The following is a 21,811-nucleotide window of genomic DNA, read 5'->3' on the forward strand; positions in this document are numbered from 1 at the left end:
ACATACCCCAGGTACTTGGTCTCTTCTAACCCTATCGTGCACTTTTTTGGGTTAGCGGTTAAGCCAGCCTTCCTAAGGGAGTCCACTACAGCCTGTACTTAAGGTAGGTGACTTTCCCAGTCAGTGCTGTGGATAACGATATCATCCAGGTACGCCGAAGCGTACCGACGATGTGGATGGAGTACAATGTCCATTAGCCTTTGAAATGTTGCGGGAGCACCATGTAGCCCAAAGGGTAATACCTTGTACTGATACAGCCCCTCTGGCGTGAAAAAAATTTGTTTTTTCCTTGGCAGCCTCCGTCAAGGGTACCTGCCAGTATCCTTTGGTGAGGTCCAACACAGAAAAATTTGCCTGAGGCTCAGTGATAAAGTCATGTCGGATTATGGAAGTGCATCAATGAAGGTCTTTGAACACATCCATGTTCCGACTAACGAACTCCCTGGCTTCCTGAGCCTGTTTAGAGGAGAGGCTGTCAGCAATTTGCACTGACAGTCGCTTCCCTTGCTTTAGACACAGGGACTAAATCCGCTTCCCCTAGAAACCCTGGACGTGGGCTGTCTTTAAGTATAGGCTTCCCTATCTTTCCAAGGATTGAGCAGATTCACATGGTACACCTGCTCCGTCTTTCGCCTCCCCGGCTGATGTACCTTGTAATCTACCTCTCCAATTTTTTCAAGTACCTCATAGGGCCCCTGCCACCTAGCTAGGAACTTACTGTCTACGGTTGGTGCCAGCACCAATACCCGATCGCCCGGGTTAAAGTTCCGGACCCGAGCCTGCCGATTATAGACCCTACTCTGGGCTCGCTGCGCTGCCTCCATATGCTCCCTAACTAGAGGTAACACTGTTTCCATCTGTCCTTGCATCTGGGTTACATACTTAACAACACTTTTGAGCAGCGTGGGTTGTTGTTCCCGCGCCTCTTTGGCCACGTCCAACAGACCGCGAATGTTTGAATTAATCTCTCTACCAGGCCGTCCGTTTGCAGGTGATAGACGGATGTCCGCAACTGTTTTATGTGGAGCAACTTACAGAGTTCTCTCAAGACCTTGGACATAAAACGGGTCCCCTGGTCAGTCAGAACCTCTTTAGGCAGACCCACTTGAGAAAACATCTCCATTAACTCCTTAGCTATGAGTTTGGCTGATGTATGACGCAGTGGCACCGCATCCGGGTACCGAGTGGCGTAGTCAAGGACGACCAAGATGTGTTGGTGCCCTCTAGTGGACCTCGATACAGGGCCTATTAGATCCATAGCAATCCGCTCGAATGGAACCTCAATAATCGGGAGAGGGACCAAGGGACTATGGAAATGTGGCTGGGGGCTGGTTATCTGGCAGGTTGGGCAAGCCTTGCAATACTCTTCCACCTCTCTGAACACATTGGGCTAGTAGAACCGCTGTAGACTCCGGTCCTGCATTTTCTGCTGGCCCAGGTGTCCCCCAAGAACATGTTGGCGGACTAACTCCAACACGAGCTTGCGATACACCTTGGGCACCACCAGCTGTTCAATATGTTTACCCCGTAGTTGATTTACCCAGTACAGCATCTCCTGTTGAACCATAAAAAGGGGGTACATAGACTCGGCTCCAGGTTGTTGCGAATCACCCTCAACTATTACCACATTTTCCCAGGCTCGAGACAGAGTTGGGTCCTGGTGCTGTGCTGTACCAAATTTTTCCACAGAGACATTGAGGTCTGCCAGCTCAGGACCCAGCGGCAAGTCCTCCACATCTCCCACCATCACACTTAGCGGGGTTGTCACCACCGAAGTGGTGGTCACCTCTACCGCTGGCCCTTCTGACTCAGGTTCCCAGGGTTCTGGTCTCCCCCCTGAGCCGGGCCACTCTGCTATGGTTACATCTGTCTCCCGGGTATCTGTAACTTTCGTATCCGGCCATAGTGCCGGGAAGTCTCTCCCAATTATTAACTCATACGGCAACTTTGTGGCGATGGCCACCTCATGCGTCCCATGAATGCAGACAACGCAGACTTTTCGGCCAGTATACTCGGTGGGACACAAGGGCAGCTCTTACCAGGGACACCAGGCTCCCTGAATCCAGCAGTGCCACCACCAGAGTGTCCCCCACTTCCACCTGGCACAGATGACTATTGTCTACAGTCTCGGAGCTACCTGTGGCACACAGCTCCCTGGCATACAATGAGTGGCGGTAGCCATAATTGGTATCCACGGGTTCACCCCATAGGGATAGTCGGCTCTTATGTGTCCAGGCTCGTGACACCGCCAGCAGACCACCGGGGCTGGGTATGCAGGGGGTACGTCCCTGGCGGTTTGGCTGGCACCAGCCACCGGATTTGGAGTGGAGATTAACCGGGTTTGACTGGCCCCCTCCCAAAAGAACTTCCCTGCAGATTTCTGGTGGCCTTGTAGTGCTCCACCAGGTTGACCATCTCCAAGGCATTATCCGGAGACACCTGGCCGATCCAGTGCTGAAGAGGGTACGGCAAAGCCCTCCAAAACAGATCCGCCAACAGCCGATTCAACATAGCAGTGGGAGTCAACATGTCAGGCTGCAGCCATTTTTGCAATCGGTGCAGCAGATCATAATATTGTGGTCTGGCGGGTTCAGCCGGGTTAAATTCCCACCAATGCACCCACTGGGCCCAGACCAATACATTCACCCCAAGTCTCGCCAGGATCTGACCTTTTACTGTCGGGTAGTCGGCCGCTTCATCATCAGGGAGATGGGGACCAGATGCCAGGAACGGAGCGACGACCTCAGCCCACTGGTCTTGGGGTAACTTTTCACACCATGGCAAGTCCACAGAACAAAAAGCATTCACCTTGTCAGCGATTTTGGCATTAGCAGTCCCCAACAGGCTTTAAGGCATGCTTCTCAGCAATGCGGCTCTCAGCCCTTTAGTACGGCACACATCATGCATATCCCAAACCACAGAGACTCCACAGATATTCACTGTGAAATGGAGGATAACCCACACCCAGCTGAGACTGAGACTGCTATCCCTAACCAAAACCCGGCCTGGAACGTGGCGAACAGCCACCCACCCTGCACTTTGGCTGCTCCCAGTAAGAGCCAGCCTGGATCAGCTTTACAGCCACACTAAATAACCAATAGGGTCAGTCAGCACTAGCTGCCGCTGACACTTAAAATTACCGGCTCTTACCTCACCGGCTCTTACCTCAGGGAGACACTAGCTCAAACTGAGGGTGAAACCCATATGCACCAAAAAATTGTGACTTATCATTGGACTCCTGACAACGGTTATTCAAAGCAAATTCAGCCAAAGACAAAAATGAGGGCCACTCCTCCTGATTCTCCGCGACAAAACATCTCAAATTTGTCTCAGATTCTGGTTAGTGCGTTCAGTTTGTCCGTTCGACTGAGGGTGAAAAGCCGAAAAGAAGGACAAACGAATCCCCAGGCGAGTACAGAAAGCCTTCCAGAATCTGGACTCAAATTGAGTCCTTCTATCAGACACCACATTAGAGGGAATGCAGTATAATTTCACAATGTTATCAACAAAAGTCCGAGCCAGAGTTTTAGCATTAGGTATGTAAGGCAATATGGACACTTTGCCTAAATGTGTCCCTGACTCCAGACTTCGGTGATCAGCTTGAATTAAATCTTATCCGGTACCAGGAGAATGAATAAGATGAACACTGAACACGTGTCTAGTTCTAATCCATTCTGGTTTATTCACAGTTGGCAAACAGTTATAATAGAGGGGGTTGAGCTTCCTTGACATCCAATCATATGTTAGCATTAGTTTAAACCTATAGTATGAACACACATGAGCTCTGCATTAACATAATAGATGACTCATAGTAACAGCATTTGACCAATCAGGTATACACACATAGGCCAGTGTGCATTTGAGCCAAGATGACCCTATAAGGTAAGAACTAAGGAATGTATGGGTATCTTGAAACCGCACAGGAAGTTTCTCACATTCCAAAGGGGGGAACGGGGAAGGGAGATTTTGGAAGTGCACTGGCCAAATGTATTCGCATTACACGGTGCTGAAAGAACAAAATGGAGTCACTTATACCCCATCAATCCCCTCTTTAGAACCTTATATACACTCACCTAAAGAATTATTAGGAACACCATACTAATACGGTGTTGGACCCCCTTTTGCCTTCAGAACTGCCTTAATTCTACGTTGCATTGATTCAACAAGGTGCTGATAGCATTCTTTAGAAATGTTGGCCCATATTGATAGGATAGCATCTTGCAGTTGATGGAGATTTGAGGGATGCACATCCAGGGCACAAAGCTCCCGTTCCACCACATCCCAAAGATGCTCTATTGGGTTGAGATCTGGTGACTGTGGGGGCCATTTTAGTACAGTGAACTTATTGTCATGTTCAAGAAACCAATTTGAAATGATTCGAGCTTTGTGACATGGTGCATTATCCTGCTGGAAGTAGCCATCAGAGGATGGATACATGTTCTCATTCTGTTTACGCCAAATTCGGACTCTACCATTTGAATGTCTCAACAGAAATCGAGACTCATCAGACCAGGCAACATTTTTCCAGTCTTCAACAGTCCAATTTTGGTGAGTTCGTGCAAATTGTAGCCTCTTTTTCCTATTTGTAGTGGAGATGAGTGGTACCCGGTGGGGTCTTCTGCTGTTGTAGCCTATCCGCCTCAAGGTTGTGCGTGTTGTGGCTTCACAAATGCTTTGCTGCATACCTCGGTTGTAACGAGTGGTTATTTCAGTCAACGTTGCTCTTCTATCAGCTTGAATCAGTCAGCCCATTCTCCTCTGACCTCTAGCATCCACAAGGCATTTTTGCCCACAGGACTGCTGCATACTGGATGTTTTTCCCTTTTCACACCATTCTTTGTAAACCCTAGAAATGGTTGTGCGTGAAAATCCCAGTAACTGAGCAGATTGTGAAATACTCAGACCGGCCCGTCTGGCACCAACAACCATGCCACGCTCAAAATTGCTTAAATCACCTTTCTTTCCCATTCTGACATTCAGTTTGGAGTTCAGGAGTTTATCTTGACCAGGACCACATCCTTAAATGCATTGAAGCAACTTGCCATGTGATTGGTTGACTAGATAATTGCATTAATGAGAAATAGAACAGGTGTTCCTAATAATTCTTTAGGTGAATGTATATACCTTATACTATATGGTTCTTTCTCTGCTCTTCCTTTGTTTGCTTGTAAGCCTTTAGGTATTCCATATACCCTTCAGGAGTATAATCCTCAGGCTTTGTTGAGGTTGTGTTTGCCTCTTCTACCTCTACCGGAGTATAGAGGAATGTTGAGTGTACCCCTCTTTCGGCCACCTTTTTACATACGGCAAGAAGGGAGGGCACACACTGTAGACAACAGCAGAGACACACTATTGCAGCGATCACGGCGAGTGCCACTCCTAAAACATATCTTATTTGACCAAAGTCAGGTATCCCGCCAAAAAGCCAGTCCCACCATCCTTGGTCAACATCTTGTTTTATATGTTTTATCATCTCTTCTAGTTGGCCTATTTTATATTTTATTCCACGGGAGTGATCTGATAAATTGAAACAACACATCCCTGCGAACGCTGAGCATCCTATACCATGTTGGAGCAATAAATAGTCAATAGTTGCCCTATTCTGCAAGATAGCCTTTTTATGATTGTATATCCAGCAGCATATCTTGCAGAATTGCACTAGTGACATTTATCTGTTTTACCATAAAACAGGCAAGTTTTGATATTGTCCTGTGGTTATATATGGCCAAACCTGGTACTCCTATCAAAGACATCCCTAAACTCATGCATTCTGATCTAGAGAGGAGATTCACATTATAATCAAAATTTTCTGGTAACTGTAGGGAAGTGTCTCTCGTGTGGCGTGTCTGCATTGCTGGGAATAGTGGTATCATTGCTAATGTCAACCTAGCTATTGTACAGGGTCCCTCTGTAATGTTGGCTGGTATATATGTGTAACTAGTATTTCCACAGGCCAATACCCATCCTGTTGGTAGAGGTACACGTTTGTCTAGGGATGGTACTGTTTTTGTAATATTACATTGCATATTTTTTCCTGATACTATCTTTTTACAACTACCTAAATCTCTATCACAAATATTTGGTTTAGTCTTATTCTGCATTTTTGCTTGTATGCAGGGAGGCAATAGTGTCTCATCACAGGTGAAATTATAACATATTATTGCTGCTGTGACAAGACCTGTAATTATTTCTATCATATTACTTTGCAGAGTCTCATATGTAGGACAGTCATAACAAGCATGATAAGGATTTACATATCCATATTTAACATCATGATCCTCCAAATCTGTGTCATTCCATTGGGAACGTAGGAGCCCGTCCATACATCTACTGGGGTGGGGACTGCTACCAGACATGTCTCCAAAAGGTTAGATGCAGATAAAGTGGTTCGGAGACAAAAGTCAGTTAAGTTCAGAGTTTTGGCCAGGTACAGCCATAAGTTCTCCTTTGTCTTCCACAGAATGTCTTCCCCTCTGCATTCTGTTTTCAGGTATGTCTGTCTGTTCCACAGCCGTGGGACAGTAAGTAGGAGACACAAAATTGCAATTATTAAGGCACTGCATCTCAGCCATCTCGAGGAATTTCCCGACTGCGTTGTCTCGTTGGGGGTCAAGGCTGTCTGCCTCCATTAGTACCCCTTCTGTATCTTCTTTGAGGTCAAGGCTGTCTGCCTCCGTTAGTACCTCTGAGCCTCGTTGGAGGTCAGGGCTGTCTGCCCCCGTTAGTACCTCTCTTTTCTTCACCAACTTAATCCTTGTGGCGTGGATCCACGTGGGTGACTGTTCAGTGAGGACTGCTGTTCTGGTGATCGCGACTAACTCGGTAGGTGGTCCGTAGGTGAAGCTTCCTGGTTCCTTTCCCTTCTTTAAGATCTTGATCATCACCTGGTCGCCTACCCGGAATGGATGGGTTGGTTCCTGTGAAAGAGAAGGAGACTTACAAGCAACTTTTTCTTCAGTTTTACTGAGGACCTTGATCAGATTAGTAACATACTCCACTCTGATCAGGTCCAAGTCCCCTTCCTGCACTACCAGGGGGTGTCTTGCCCATGGTGTGGGGAAAGGCCTACCCATCAGAATTTCAAATGGTGACATCCCTAACTTCTTATTAGGCGTCATTCTAATTTCTGCAAGTATTATGGGTAGGATTTGTTTCCATTTTTCAAATGTACCAGCAGTGACCTTCCTGAGTTTGTCTTTAACCGTCCTGTTCATTCTTTCCACAATGCCTGAGCTTTGTGGGTGGTATGGAATATGGAATTTCCATTCCACTTGTAACAGTCTAGCTACCTCCTTGTTAAGTTTTGAGGTGAAGGCCGGCCCCTGGTATGATTCAATAACCAGAGGAAAGCCCCACCTTGGGATTATTTGCTGTGTCAGGATTTTAGCTGTTGTTTTAGCATCTTCTGCCTTTGTAGGAAAAACTTCTGGCCACCTTGAGAACATGTCCACTATCACTAATGCATACTCTTGTTTCCCTTTTGTTTTAGGTATATGCGTGTAATCCACCTGCAAGTGGGTGAATGGTGTAGTGGGGTAGTCAAGGTGTTGGAGAGGTATTTCCAGTGGGTTGTTAGGGTTGTTTCTCAAGCACGTAATACATCTGTGTATGTAGTCTGTGACTAGCTGTTTGCTATCAGTGATGTAAAAACTTTGGCTCAACAACATATGGGTAGTTTGTATGCTGTTGTGTCCTACCCCGTGAAAGTGTGCAATGAAGATGGATGCACTATGCTGAGGTATGCATGTCCTCCCCTCCTTGCAGATCAATCCAGACTTTGGATTTTTCTGCAAGATTGGATAGCACCAATCCTTCTCCTCTGTTTCAGTGGCATACCTTTGTAGGTCTGTTAGCATGTGTGTCAAATCAGGTGAGGGTGGGTGTAAGACTGCCATTTCCCAATTGTCATGATTCATTCTATTTGGATTACTCTTGGCTGTGTCTTTAGCTACACTATCTGCAAATGCATTACCTCTTGAAATTCTGTCTTTTCCATTTGTGTGTGCCCTGCAATGTACTATAGCTAAATCCGAAGGCAATCTGATTGCAGCCAAGAGGTCCGTGACTAGCTGTGCATGTGAGATTCTCTTACCGTCTGCTGCAGTGAATCCTCTCCTCTGCCAAATCATTCCATGATCCCATACTACACCATGAGCATATCTGCTGTCTGTGTAAATAGTGACAGGTTTATTGGTGTGTAGTATGCAAGCCCTTGTGAGTGCAATGAGTTCAGCTGCCTGTGCAGACTGGATGGAAATTGGGCTTGCTTCCAAGACTATATCTGGCAGCATGCCAATAGCATATGCTGCACAGAATATAGTATCAGTGGGGCGAGCGCATGAACCATCAACAAAAACTTCTGGTGCATCAGGTATGGGAACAGTTGATAAGTTAGCCCTAGGTTACGTCTCATGATTGAGCACCTGTAGGAAATCATGTGTGTCAGGAAGGGCGTCTTATGTTCCTTTCAGCCCTAGTAATGCATTCAAAATAGGTGCTGGTCCTGTAATGTTGGATGCATATTTAATCTGGAGTGAAGGGTTACTGAGCAACAGGATCTCATATCCAGATAATCTTTGCGCTGACATGTGTTGTGTATGTACACCTCTGAGTAAACCTACAACATCATGTGTAGTGTGCAAGAAGGTTAAATGTCCCAGGGTGAAAGTAGTTGCTAATTCTACCATCATTGCACAGGCTGCAAGGGAACGCAGAGATGCCGGCATCCATTTGACAGAGGTGGGCATAACCTTTGAGAAAAACGCACAAGGACGCAACTTGCCTCCTTGTTCTTGTGTCAGTACCCCCGCCATGGTTTTACAATTTTGGCGTGCAAACATGTGGAAGGGCATATTATAGTCAGGGAGGCCCAGCCCTGGACTCGACATGAGTGAACATTTCAGATAATCAAATGCATTGTACATTTCAGAAGACCATTTAATCAAATCTGGATTTTCATCCAGAGTGGCTTGCCTCAAAACATTGTCATAGTAGGAGCAATCAGGAATCCATTGTCTACAGTAGTTTATCATACCAAGGAAAGATAACATTTCTTTCTTGGTGTGCGGGGTGACCAAACCCGCAATAGACTGGACTCTTTCTGCGCTGATTCTCCCCTCACCTTTTGTGAGGACAAAACCCAAGTATTCAACCTGCATTTTACACCATTGCATTTTCTTAAGTGTCACTTTGTGACCACATCCTGACAACCATTGTAACAGTGATAAACCATCCTGAATGCTGGCCTCCGCTGACATGCTACACAGTAACAAATCATCGACATATTGCAGCAGCACAGAACCTTGGGGGGGGGGGGTACCATGGTTTTAACATGGCTTGGAGGACTATGCTGTACACTACAGGTGAATCAGCATATCCCTGAGGCATTCTGCACCAGGTCAGTTGTCGTCCATCAAAGGAAAAAGCAAAAAGTAGTCTGGTTGCCTTATCAACTGGGATAGAGAAGAAAGCATTCTTCAGATCTATCGCACGGAAATAGACAGTGTCTGCAGGAATTGCAGAAAGAAGTGAGGTGATATCTGGGACAATAGGAGCAATAGGCACAATGATATTATTTATTGCCCTTAAATCCTGCACAAAGTGGGTAGTACCATCTGCCTTTGTCACTGCATTCACGGGCGTGCTGTAGGGTGAAATCACCTCTTCCAGGATTCCCTTTTGTAGGAATTCTTCTATCATTGGCCTAAGTCCATCAAGTTTCTCTTTTGACAGTGGGTATTGTTTCTGATATACAGGTGTACTGCCCTCTTTGATGGTTGCTTTGTATGGTGTGCAGTCAATGAATCCTGTGTCATAGTCCCCCTTTGCCCATAATGATGGGTCTATATCCTCTAATTCTGAGTGATCTTGTAAGTTTGTAAAGATCAGAGGTGTGGGGGTTATTATGGGCAAAGCATCAGAGTATACACTGATGCCATTGTTCTCAATAGTGATTTGCAATTCTAACTTAATGAATACGTCTCTTCCCAGAAGACTCACAGGACATTCAGGTATAATGCTAAAAGCATGATCTGTAATGTATTCCCTATCAATGGTTTCTACTGGTAAGGAATCTGTTCTGTATGTCCTTGTCAGTACCCCATTTATTCCCATAGAGGGCGCACACTTCCTTAAAGGCACATTGTACATTGAGTTGTTTAACACACTAGAAGTAGCTCCACTATCTATTAGAAACCCCACTTTTCTTCCTGCTATTCTAAGTAGAATTACTGGTGTGTCCTGCCAATGTGTTGTGACCTGTGTGAAAGTTGGGGCTTGTCCCTCCGGGCATCCTCAGTATGAGTTTTGCTGATGACAATTGTGGCGAAACCAACCTCGCCACTGGGCTTTGGAGAGGACTGGCTGCTGGCCTCTTGCCCCTGGATTATGGGCCATATACTAACTTTTGAACCCCTGGTCTGATTCATGCCATTTTTTAATATGTTGTTCCCCTGAATGGATTGATTGTGAATATGTAATTTTTATGTGAATGTGATGTATGGTTTTAGAGTTATGAAAGTTGGGTAGAAAGTATGTTTAACTGTATGTATAATTGGGTCTCCTCTCAGGATAAGGGGAGGGAATATGCTGGGTGTGTTTCTATTGTCCCATTGTGTGTTTAAAATGGTGATGTCTGTTCTGTTGTCCTCACATGTGTATTGGCGGTACGTGAAGTACAGTCAGACCACTGTTTGACCCTCAACACGGAGCCTTGTCTCGTTTTTGGGGGGATTCACTGTATGCTGTTAGAAGACCGATTGCCAGGATTGTATGCTTTTCCTGTTCGTCTGCTAGCAGCTATTCGTGAGGTTCCAGTTTGGAGTGCTATTTTGTATCCAGTTCGGGAATTTGGTGTCCTGCAGTAGCTGTGCCTGTCTCTCAGAAAGGGGCTTATCGCCTAAACGGATTTTAACCCCTTGTCTGCTGAAACGGTCCGTTACATTGGTGGCAAGCAGCGGGATCGTTCCTACATCCAGAAGGACAGCTACAGGAGACACCATTTCTGTGGATTCTACAATTTAAGGACAACGCATGTCTCAGTACAGCGACCCTAAAAGCACCAGGATGGAACCAGCAGTGTTATACGAGGAGGAGAACCTGGATGGCCGGGATGCATTAAGGAAAGGCATCTGGTACCAGGCCCTGGATAATCTACAATACCAGCGGGGTGAGAGTCTCCCCAGTGAAGAGCAGCGGTTGCAGAAGCAAGTGGCCCTGCGGATGCCCTTCCTGGGAGAGCAGCCTCTGGAGGAATGGGTGAAGGAACTAGAGCACCGGGTATGGCAGGAGCTATGGCTGGAGGATGCCTACCAGGCGCTTTGGTGGTATATGGCACAGTATATACCCTGGACAGCCGAACATGACAAGCCAGAGGGAGAGGAGTTTTATGGTCCTGGCTTGTTATGGGAGTCCTTTGCAGAGCCTGACTTCGGGAGCCCTGCACAGTCCAGACTTCAGGACATTTTTTATGAGAGGGAGGCTAGGCATGAGTGGGATGACCCCCATGAGGTAGAGCAAGACCTGGCTCACCTAGCAACCCTGGAGTGGGAACTGGAGCAGGACTACCGAGATCTCTTCCACTCCATTGAGAAGGCTCAGCAGGACGGTAAGGTGACAGACCCAGATCCAGACCCATTCAGCTGGGCAGATATTGTAGAGTGTTACTGGGAAGGACCCCAGGTGGCCGGTAGAGATGGGACCGAGGTCTCTCCACCGGTCCTGCAGGGAATTGGGAGCCCAGTCTCCATTCCCCAGCGGCAGTGTGAAGTGCAGGGAGAGGAGAGCAGCGTCCTCCCTCTCCAGCAGCAGGCTGAGTTACAGGGGGCAGAGGTAGTTGTTCCTGCCCCCCAGCAGCAGAGTGATATGCCGGGAAGGCAGTGTGAAATGCAGGGAGAGGAGAGCAGCGTCCTCCCTCTCCAGCGGCAGGCTGAGTTACAGGGGGCAGAGGTAGTTGTTCCTGCCCCCCAGCAGCAGCATGATTTTTTGGGAATAGAGAGCCCAGTCTCCTTTCCCCAGCAGCAGGACACTGTATTGGGAGCAGAGACAGTCGGTCCTGTCCCCCAGCATCATGATTTTTTGGGAATAGAGAGCCCAGTCTCCTTTCCCCAGCAGCAGGACACTGTATTGGGAGCAGAGACAGTCGGTCCTGTCCCCCAGCAGCAGCATGATTTTTTGGGAATAGAGAGCCCAGTCTCCTTTCCCCAGCAGCAGGACACTGTATTGGGAGCGGAGATGGTCGGTCACCCTCCCCAGCGGCTGGAAGTATGTATGGGAGAGGAGCTTGTTACCCCCTCTCCCCAGCGGCAGCTTAACGCACCAGGGGGAGACAGTAAGCCCCACAACAGTGCAGATGGGACCGTGGTCTCTGCACTTACAGCACAGGGGGTAGAGACAGTCGGTCTCCCCCTCCAACAACCAGGCTCCAACCAGGCTTCTTCCGTGGTAGCGCTGGCACCAGGGCAGAGTACCGCTGATACCTGCCCACAAAGCAACCCCCACTCCAAGCCAGGGAGCAACACAGAGACCGGGAGTACCAGCTTCCAACATAACCTTGGTGGACTCACTGGACAGAGACAGGCTACTAAAGTCAACAGGTCCAGTATTGGGTTGTGGGTGGGCTGCCAGACTAACTCAGGTACCGACCGGCGTGAGGTCAGGTATCTGGTTAGTCTTCCCTGGGGGCGGGAGATGTGTGGCGAAACCAACCTCGCCACTGGGCTTTGGAGAGGACTGGCTGCTGGCCTCTTGCCCCTGGATTATGGGCCATATACTAACTTTTGAACCCCTGGTCTGATTCATGCCATTTTTTAATATGTTGTTCCCCTGAATGGATTGATTGCGAATATGTAATTTTTATGTGAATGTGATGTATGGTTTTAGAGTTATGAAAGTTGGGTAGAAAGTATGTTTAACTGTATGTATAATTGGGTCTCCTCTCAGGATAAGGGGAGGGAATATGCTGGGTGTGTTTCTATTGTCCCATTGTGTGTTTAAAATGGTGATGTCTGTTCTGTTGTCCTCACATGTGTATTGGCGATCTCCTTTTGTCCTCAGAGATAATTGGATTGCTCTTCAGGTTGTCTGGACAGAGAGGAGGAAACCATGATGCATTGTGGGGATATGTTGTCCTATGTTACAGTCTTCATTCTGGTCCTCTGGGGGCGTGAACGATTGGTTGCTGTAGTTACATTGTATGTCTTGTAATATACTGATTGGTTGTATTTCAAACCCCTGTGGGCAGTACTATGTTTGTGGTTCATGAATAAAAGAGGCTGTACGTGAAGTACAGTCAGACCACTGTTTGACCCTCAACACGGAGCCTTGTCTCGTTTTTGGGGGGATTCACTGTATGCTGTTAGAAGACCGATTGCCAGGATTGTATGCTTTTCCTGTTCGTCTGCTAGCAGCTATTCGTGAGGTTCCAGTTTGGAGTGCTATTTTGTATCCAGTTCGGGAATTTGGTGTCCTGCAGTAGCTGTGCCTGTCTCTCAGAAAGGGGCTTATCGCCTAAACAGATTTTAACCCCTTGTCTGCTGAAACGGTCCGTTACAACAATCTAATGGGAATCTGGGCTGACTCTGAACTTTGTCTGTGGTTTATCTGACCTGGTTGATTGTTTTGTGACTGAGTGTCAGGTTTCTGTGTGTTGTAGTCCTGACCTCTCCCATCCCTTCTTGGCGCACGGCATTGACGTGCCCAATGTCCTTCCTTTCCACAGTTATAACAACAATTATTTGGCAATGAGTCCTGTCTTTCATTGTAGGGTCTGCTGTTATTTCTACCCCTCCTCCCCCCTCTGCCCCTGCCTCTGCTAGTATATGCGTGTGTGGGGGATGTTGCTTTCCTTATCTCAAAGCATCCTGCTGCTTCCTTTTCAAAGAGATGTTTCTCAAACTCGTCAGTTGTATCTGAGGTCCAAGAGGACACATTTTGTTTTACAGTTAAGATCAATTTATCTGATAGATTGTTTACAAATGTGGAAATAATCAAACTATCATTGTCACGCACAGGTAGCCCGGCCTCGGTCTTCCAGCAATCAATGAATCTTTTCCAGAATTCAGTGACCGATTCAACAGATTTATGTTTGCAGGCTACTGCTACGGGCAATGAAGATTTTAGTTTGAATACCTCATTCATATGTTCCTCAATCTCCGCCCATATCCTTTTCTGACCCTCTTCTGTATTACATACATAATCTAGAGCATCGCCGCGTTGTGCAATAGTAGATATGGATCTAACCTTCTCCCAATCCCATGTTGTGTGTGTGCCTATAATACCATCCAGGATAAGCCTTAAATCTTCCTGTGTATAGTTGCACCCTCTACAGGCCTTTTTTAGGTATGCAATAGTCCCCAGTGGAGCTATGGAAGGTTTGGGACAATATTTTATAATTTTGTTGAGATCCTCTATTTCTAAGGACTGTTTTACTAAGTGTTGTCCTACTGTCAGAAAGGGAGCAATTACTTGGACTCCCTCTTTTGATTCTTCCTTTTCTGTTTCATCTTTCAGTCTACTTGTACTGCGTGTAATATAACTAGTATGCGGTGTGTCAGTAATTAGACTGCGCTCTATTACGTTTCCAAATGTTGGCGTGGGGGGGTCAGTATTTTTCTTCTAGTTTTAATGGTATAACCGCTGTTACAGCATCTTCTTCAATCTGAGTCAGAACTGGGTACAGAGGTGCCATGGGGGTGGATTTATCATAAAGTGGAGGGGATTTCTGACTTCTCCTCTTTGTGCCTACCTCCTGCTCTATTTCATGTAGAAACCTATCATTTTTGGGACTTTTTAGATTCTTATTCTTCTTGCTATTACCTGCATCATACCAGTGGGGGGCTATTTACAGCCACTGTTCTCCTCCCCTGGGACATACTCCATGTCCCAGGAAGGATCCGCATCGAAATGCGGCCAGGCTGTTTTATCACCTAGACATAGTCCTTTGACCATATCCATATGATAAATACTATTATCACCGTCCCTGGGGAATGGATCTGGAGCATCCATTACCTCAGTCCAGCCTGCTAGATTATCTACCCACGGGTTGATCAGGTAATAGTTTGTTGGACTAACACGAGCTACATAGATTTTGCAAGTTTCTCCTGGTTCTGGTTTAGGGAATTTAGTTTTAGAACCTTGTCCTCCCATGTTAGTATTTATAGTTCAAAGAATAAGTGAGACAATCACTGTCAGGACTGGCTGTACTGCACCGTAAAGGCGCCGACAAGACCTGTCAACTGATTCGTATCTTAATGTCTCTCTATACTCTTTGGACCCCTATCGACTATTGTTGTTTCGGACCGCCTGAACATAATTTCTTTAGTTCTTTAGTGCACTATATCTCTATTGATATGGACTCCCTGAGTCTCTTATAATCAACTTAGCTCCCTAAACTATTGCCTGCGTCCCGGACACAGCAATGCACCGAAATCATAAATAGATGTCTTTCACCGTAGACCCGAGGATGACCCTCTCAATCCCGAGACTGAGCTCCCAAAGCTGTAAGGCAATATGGACTCTTTGCCTAAATGTGTCCCTGACTCCAGACTTCGGTGATCAGCTTGAATTAAATCTTATCCGGTAACGGGAGAATGCATAAGATGAACACTGAACACGTGTCTAGTTCTAATCCATTCTGGTTTATTCACAGTTGGCAAACAGTTATAATAGAGGGGGTTGAGCTTCCTTGACATCCAATCATATGTTAGCATTAGTTTCAACCTATAGTATGAACACACATGAGCTCCGCATTAACATAATAGATGACTCATAGTAACAGCATTTGACCAATCAGGTATACACACATAGGCCAGTGCGCATTTGAGCCAAGATTACCCTATAAGGTAAGAACTAAGGAATGTATGGGTATCTTGAAACCGCACAGGAAGTTTCTCACATTCCAAAGGGGGGAAGGGGGAAGGGAGATTTTGGAAGTGCACTGGCCAAATGTAATCGCAATACACGTTGCTGAAAGGACAAAATGGAGTCACTAATACCCATCAGGGTATACCAGAAAATGGAATAAAGTGTGCCATCTTACTGAATCGGTCGACCACCACCAAAATCACCGTCATCCCCGAAGAACTGGGTAAATCAGTGATAAAGTCCATAGACAGGTACATCTAGGGACGTAATGGGATGTACAAAGGAAGCAGAGATCCTGAGGGCTGAATATGAGTCACCTTGGCACGTGCACAGGTCTCACAAGCTGCCACATAGCCCTCAACACTCTTCCGTAAACCGGGCCACCAGAATCTCCAAGAAATAAGATCAGCAGTGGATCTGTTCCCAGGGTGTCCAGCAAGGACAGTATCATGATGTTCCTTAAGCATCTTGTGATGAAGCTCAGAAGAAACAAACAACCTCCCTGGGAGACAGGAATCAGGTGCCTCTCCCTGAACTTCTAACACCTCTGCCTCCAGTTCAGGATAAAGGGCGGATACAACCACCCCATCAGCCAAAATAGGACCAGGATCCTCAGTATCACCCCCCCCAAGGGAAGCTACACGACAAGGCATCCGCCTTGACATTCTTGACCCCAGGGCGAAAAGTGACAATGAAATTAAATCTGGTAAAAAACAAAGACCATCTGGCCTGCCTTGGGTTCAAATGTTTAGCTGACTCCAGCTAGGCCAGATTTTTTGATTGGTAAATACAGTAATGGGATGAATCACTCCTTCTAACCAATGATGCCATTCCTCAAATGCCAACTTAATGGCCAGCAACTCTCTATTGCCAACATCATAATTTCTCTCGGCAGAAGAGAGTTTCTTTGAAAAAAAAAACACAAGGGCGCCATTTGCCAGGAGAAGGACCCTGCAACAGAACTGCACCAACTCCCACTTCTGATTAGAGTTGAGCGAACACCTGGATGTTCGGGTTCGAGAAGGTCGGGAACCGAACCCGACCCGAACTTCGTCCCGAACCCGAACCCCATTGAAGTCAATGGGGACCCAAACTTCTCGGCACTAAAAAGGCTGTAAAACAGCCCAGGAAAGAGCTAGAGGGCTGCAAAAGGCAGCAACATGTAGGTAAATCCCCTGCAAACAAATGTGGATAGGGAAATGAATAAAAATAAAAATAAAATAAATAAAAATGAACCAATATCAATTGGAGAAAGGTCCCATAGCAGAGAATCTGGCTTCACATCAGCAGAGAATCAGTCTTCATGCCATAGCAGAGAATCTGGCTTCACGTCACCCACCACTGTAACAGTCCATTGTCATATATTTAGGCCCCGGCACCCAGGCAGAGGAGAGAGGTCCCATAACAGAGAATCTGGCTTCATGTCAGCACAGAATCAGTCTTCATGTCATAGCAGAGAATCAGGCTTCACGTCACCCAACACTGAAAAAGTCCATTGTCAGATATTTAGGCCCAGGCACCCAGGCAGAGGAGAGAGGTCCCATAACAGAGAATATGGCTTCATGTCAGCAGAGAATCAGTCTTCATGTCATAGCAGAGAATCAGGCTTCACGTCACCCAACACTGGAACAGTCCATTGTCAGATATTTAGGCCCAGGCACCCAGGCAGAGGAGAGAGGTCCCGTAACAGAGAATCTGGCTTCATGTCAGCAGAGAATCAGTCTGCATGTCATAGCAGAGAATCAGGCGTCACGTCACCCACCACTGGAACAGTCCATTGTCATATATTTAGGCCCAGGCACCCAGGCAGAGGAGAGAGGTCCCGTAACAGAGAATCTGGCTTCATGTCAGCAGAGAATCAGTCTTCATGTCATAGCAGAGAATCAGGCTTCACGTCACCCACCACTGGAACAGTCCATTGTCACATATTTAGGCCCAGGCACCCAGGCAGAGGAGAGAGGTCCCGTAACAGAGAATCTGGCTTCATGTCAGCAGAGAATCAGTCTTCATGTCATAGCAGAGAATCAGGCTTCACGTCACCCACCACTGGAACAGTCCATTGTCACATATTTAGGCCCAGGCACCCAGGCAGAGGAGAGAGGTCCCATAACAGAGATTCAGGCTTCATGTCAGCAAAGAATCAGTCTTCATATCATAGCAGAGAATCAGGCTTCATGTCACCCACCACTGGAACAGGCCATTGCCAAATATTTTTAGGCCCCGACACCCAGACAGAGGAGAGGTTCATTCAACTTTGGGTTGCCCCGCAATATAATGGTAAAATGAAAATAAAAATAGGATTGAATGAGGAAGTGCCCTGGAGTACAATAATATATTGTTAAGGGGAGGTAGTTAATGTCTAATCTGCACAAGGGATGGACAGGTCCTGTGGGATCCATGCCTGGTTCATTTTTATGAACGTCAACTTGTCCACATTGCTGTAGACAGGCGGCTGCGTTTGTCTGTAATGACGCCGCCTGCCGTGCTGAATACACGTTCAGACAAAACGCTGGCCGCCGGGCAGGCCAGCACCTCCAAGGCATAAAAGGCTAGCTCTGGCCATGAGGACAATTTTGAGACCCAGAAGTTGAATGGGGTCGAACCATCAGTCAGTACGTGGAGGGGTGTGCACAGGTACTGTTCCACCATGTTAGTGAAATGTTGCCTCCTGCTAACACGTTCCGTATCAGGTGGTGGTGCAGTTAGCTGTGGCGTGGTGACAAAACTTTTCCACATCTCTGCCATGCTAACCCTGCCCTCAGAGGAGCTGGCCGTGACACAGCTGCGTTGGCGACCTCTTGCTTCTCCTCTGCCTTCGCCTTGGGCTTCCACTTGTTCCCCTGTGACATTTGGGAATTCTCTCAGTAGCGCGTCTTCCAACGTGCGCTTGTACTCGCGCATCTTACTATTACGCTCCAGTGCATGAAGTAAGGTGGGCATATTGTCTTTGTACCGTGGATCCAGCAGGGTGGCAACCCAGTAGTCCGCACACGTTAAAATGTGGGCAACTCTGCTGTCGTTGCGCAGGCACTGCAGCATGTAGTCGCTCATGTGTGCCAGGCTGCCCAGAGGTAAGGACAAGCTGTCCTCTGTGGGAGGCGTATCGTCATCGTCCTGCGTTTCCCCCCAGCCACGCACCAGTGATGGGCCCGAGCTGCGTTGGATGCCAGCCCGCTGTGAACCTGCTTCATCCTCATCCTCCTCCACCTCCTCCTCATCCTCGTCCTCTTCGTCCTCCAGTAGTGGGCCCTGTCTGGCCACATTTGTACCTGGCCTCTGCTGTTGCAAGAAACCTCCCTCTGAGTCACTTCGAAGAGACTGGCCTGAAAGTGCTAAAAATGACCCCTCTTCCTCCTCCTCCTCCTGTGCCACCTCCTCTTCCATCATCGCCCTAAGTGTTTTCTCAAGGAGACATAGAAGTGGTATTGTAACGCTGATAACAGCGTCATCACCACTGGCCATGTTGGTGGAGTACTCGAAACAGCGCAACAGGGCACACAGGTCTCGCATGGAGGCCCAGTCATTGGTGGTGAAGTGGGGCTGATCCGCAGTGCGACTGACCAGTGTGTGCTGCAGCTGAAACTCCACTAAGGCCTGCTGCTGCTCGCACAGTCTGTCCAGCATGTGCAAGATGGAGTTCCACCTGGTGGGCACGTCGCATATGAGGCGGTGAGCGGGAAGGCCGAAGTTACGCTGTAGCGCAGACAGGCGAGCAGCGGCAGGATGTGAACGTCGGAAGCGCCCAAACATATGAGTTTCAGAACGGCCTGCTGATGTTTACCCCGGGCTGTGCTGAAGTTGGTGGTGAAGGTGTATGGCTGACTGGATGAGCAGGTGGAAACTAGAGGAGGAGGAAGCAGAGTAGGAGGAGGAGGAGACAGAAGGCAAAGAATGTTGCCCTGCGATCCTTGGCGGCGGAAGGACGTGCGCCAAACAGCTCTCCGCCTGGGGCCCAGCCGCCACTACATTTACCCAGTGTGCAGTTAGGGAGATATAGCGTCCCTGGCCGTGCTTACTGGTCCACGTATCTGTGGTTAGGTGGACCTTGCCACAGATGGCGTTGCGCAGTACACACTTGATTTTATCGGATACTTGGTTGTGCAGGGAAGGCACGGCTCTCTTGGAGAAGTAGTGCCGGCTGGGAACAACATACTGTGGGACAGCAAGCGACATGAGCTGTTTGAAGCTGTCTGTGTCCACCAGCCTAAATGACAGCATTTCATAGGCCAGTAGTTTAGAAAGGCTGGCATTCAGGGCCAGGGATCGAGGGTGGCTAGGTGGGAATTTACGCTTTCTCTCAAATGTTTGTGAGATGGAGAGCTGAACGCTGCCGTGTGACATGGTTGAGATGCTTGGTGACGCAGGTGGTGGTGTTGGTGGTACATCCCATGTTTGCTGGGCGGCAGGTGCCAACGTTCCTCCAGAGGCGGAGGAAGAGGCCGAGGCGGCGGCAGCAGCAGAAGAGGCGGAGGCGGCAGCAGCAGAAGAGGTAGCAGGGGGAGCCTGAGTGACTTCCTTGTTTTTAAGGTGTTTACTCCACTGCAGTTCATGCTTTGCATGCAGGTGCCTGGTCATGCAGGTTGTGCTAAGGTTCAGAACGTTAATGCCACGCTTCAGCCTCTGATGGCACAGCGTGCAAACCACTCGGGTCTTGTCGTCAGCACATTGTTTGAATTAGTGCCATGCCAGGGAACTCCTTGAAGCTGCCTTTGGGGTGCTCGGTCCCAGATGGCGGCGGTCAGTAGCAGGCGGAGTCTCTTGGCGGCGGGTGTTCTGCTTTTGCCCACTGCTCCCTCTTTGTCTTTTGCTACGCTGTTGGCTCGGTCTCACCACTGCCTCTTCCTCCGAACTGTGAAAGTCAGTGGCACGACCTTCATTCCATGTGGGGTCTAGGACCTCATCGTCCCCTGAATCGTCTTCCACCCAGTCTTGATCCCTAACCTCCTGTTCAGTCTGCACACTGCAGAAAGACGCAGTAGTTGGCACCTGTGTTTCGTCATCATCAGAGACGTGCTGAGGTGGTATTCCCATGTCCTCATCATCAGGAAACATAAGTGGTTGTGCGTTAGCTCATTCTATCTCTTCCACCCCTGGGGAAGGGCTAGGTGGATGCCCTTGGGAAACCCTGCCAGCAGAGTCTTCAAACAGCATAAGAGACTGCTGCATAACTTGAGGCTCAGACAGTTTCCCTGATATGCATGGGGGTGATGTGACAGACGGATGGGCTTGGTTTTCATGCGCCATCTGTGCGCTTTCTGCAGAAGACTGGGTGGGAGATAATGTGAACGTGCTGGATGCACTGTCGGCCACCCAATTGACTAATGCCTGTACCTGCTCAGGCCTTACCATCCTTAGAACGGCATTGGGCCCCACCAAATATGGCTGTAAATTCTGGCGGCTACTGGGACCTGAGGTAGTTGGTACACTAGGACGTGTGGCTGTGGCAGAACGGCCACCTCCTCTCCCAGCACCAGAGGGTCCATTAACACCACCACGACCATGTCCGCGTCCCTTACTAGATGTTTTCCTCATTGTTACCGTTCACCACAATAAGAAAAATATTATTCGGGCCAATGTATTGAATTCAAATTCAGGCCTTTTTTTACAGACACCTAACACTATCTGGCTATCTATTTAGGTACCGTATTACACTAATACAGGCACACCAGTAATGACAGATTTAGCTGAATATAAATTTGAGGCCTATTATTTAGGCGCTGGGTGACAGGTATACGTTTACGGACAGAATTAGACTTGGATCTGCACTGTAGCGTGTGTGTGAAGTTCTTGAGAATTACCCTATCAGCACCTTGAATCTAATTTGTGGTCAGGACCTAAACGATTGGAAGATGCCCAACCACCACCCCCCTACCTAATTGGCCTGAGGTGTGCCTTGGCCTCACTAGGTCGGTATGCCTGAAAAAGGGGGCATACCCTGAATGTGATGGTT

This window comes from Bufo bufo, chromosome 11 (genome assembly GCF_905171765.1).
Source record: "Bufo bufo chromosome 11, aBufBuf1.1, whole genome shotgun sequence".
Classification (NCBI taxonomy): Eukaryota; Metazoa; Chordata; class Amphibia; order Anura; family Bufonidae; genus Bufo; species Bufo bufo.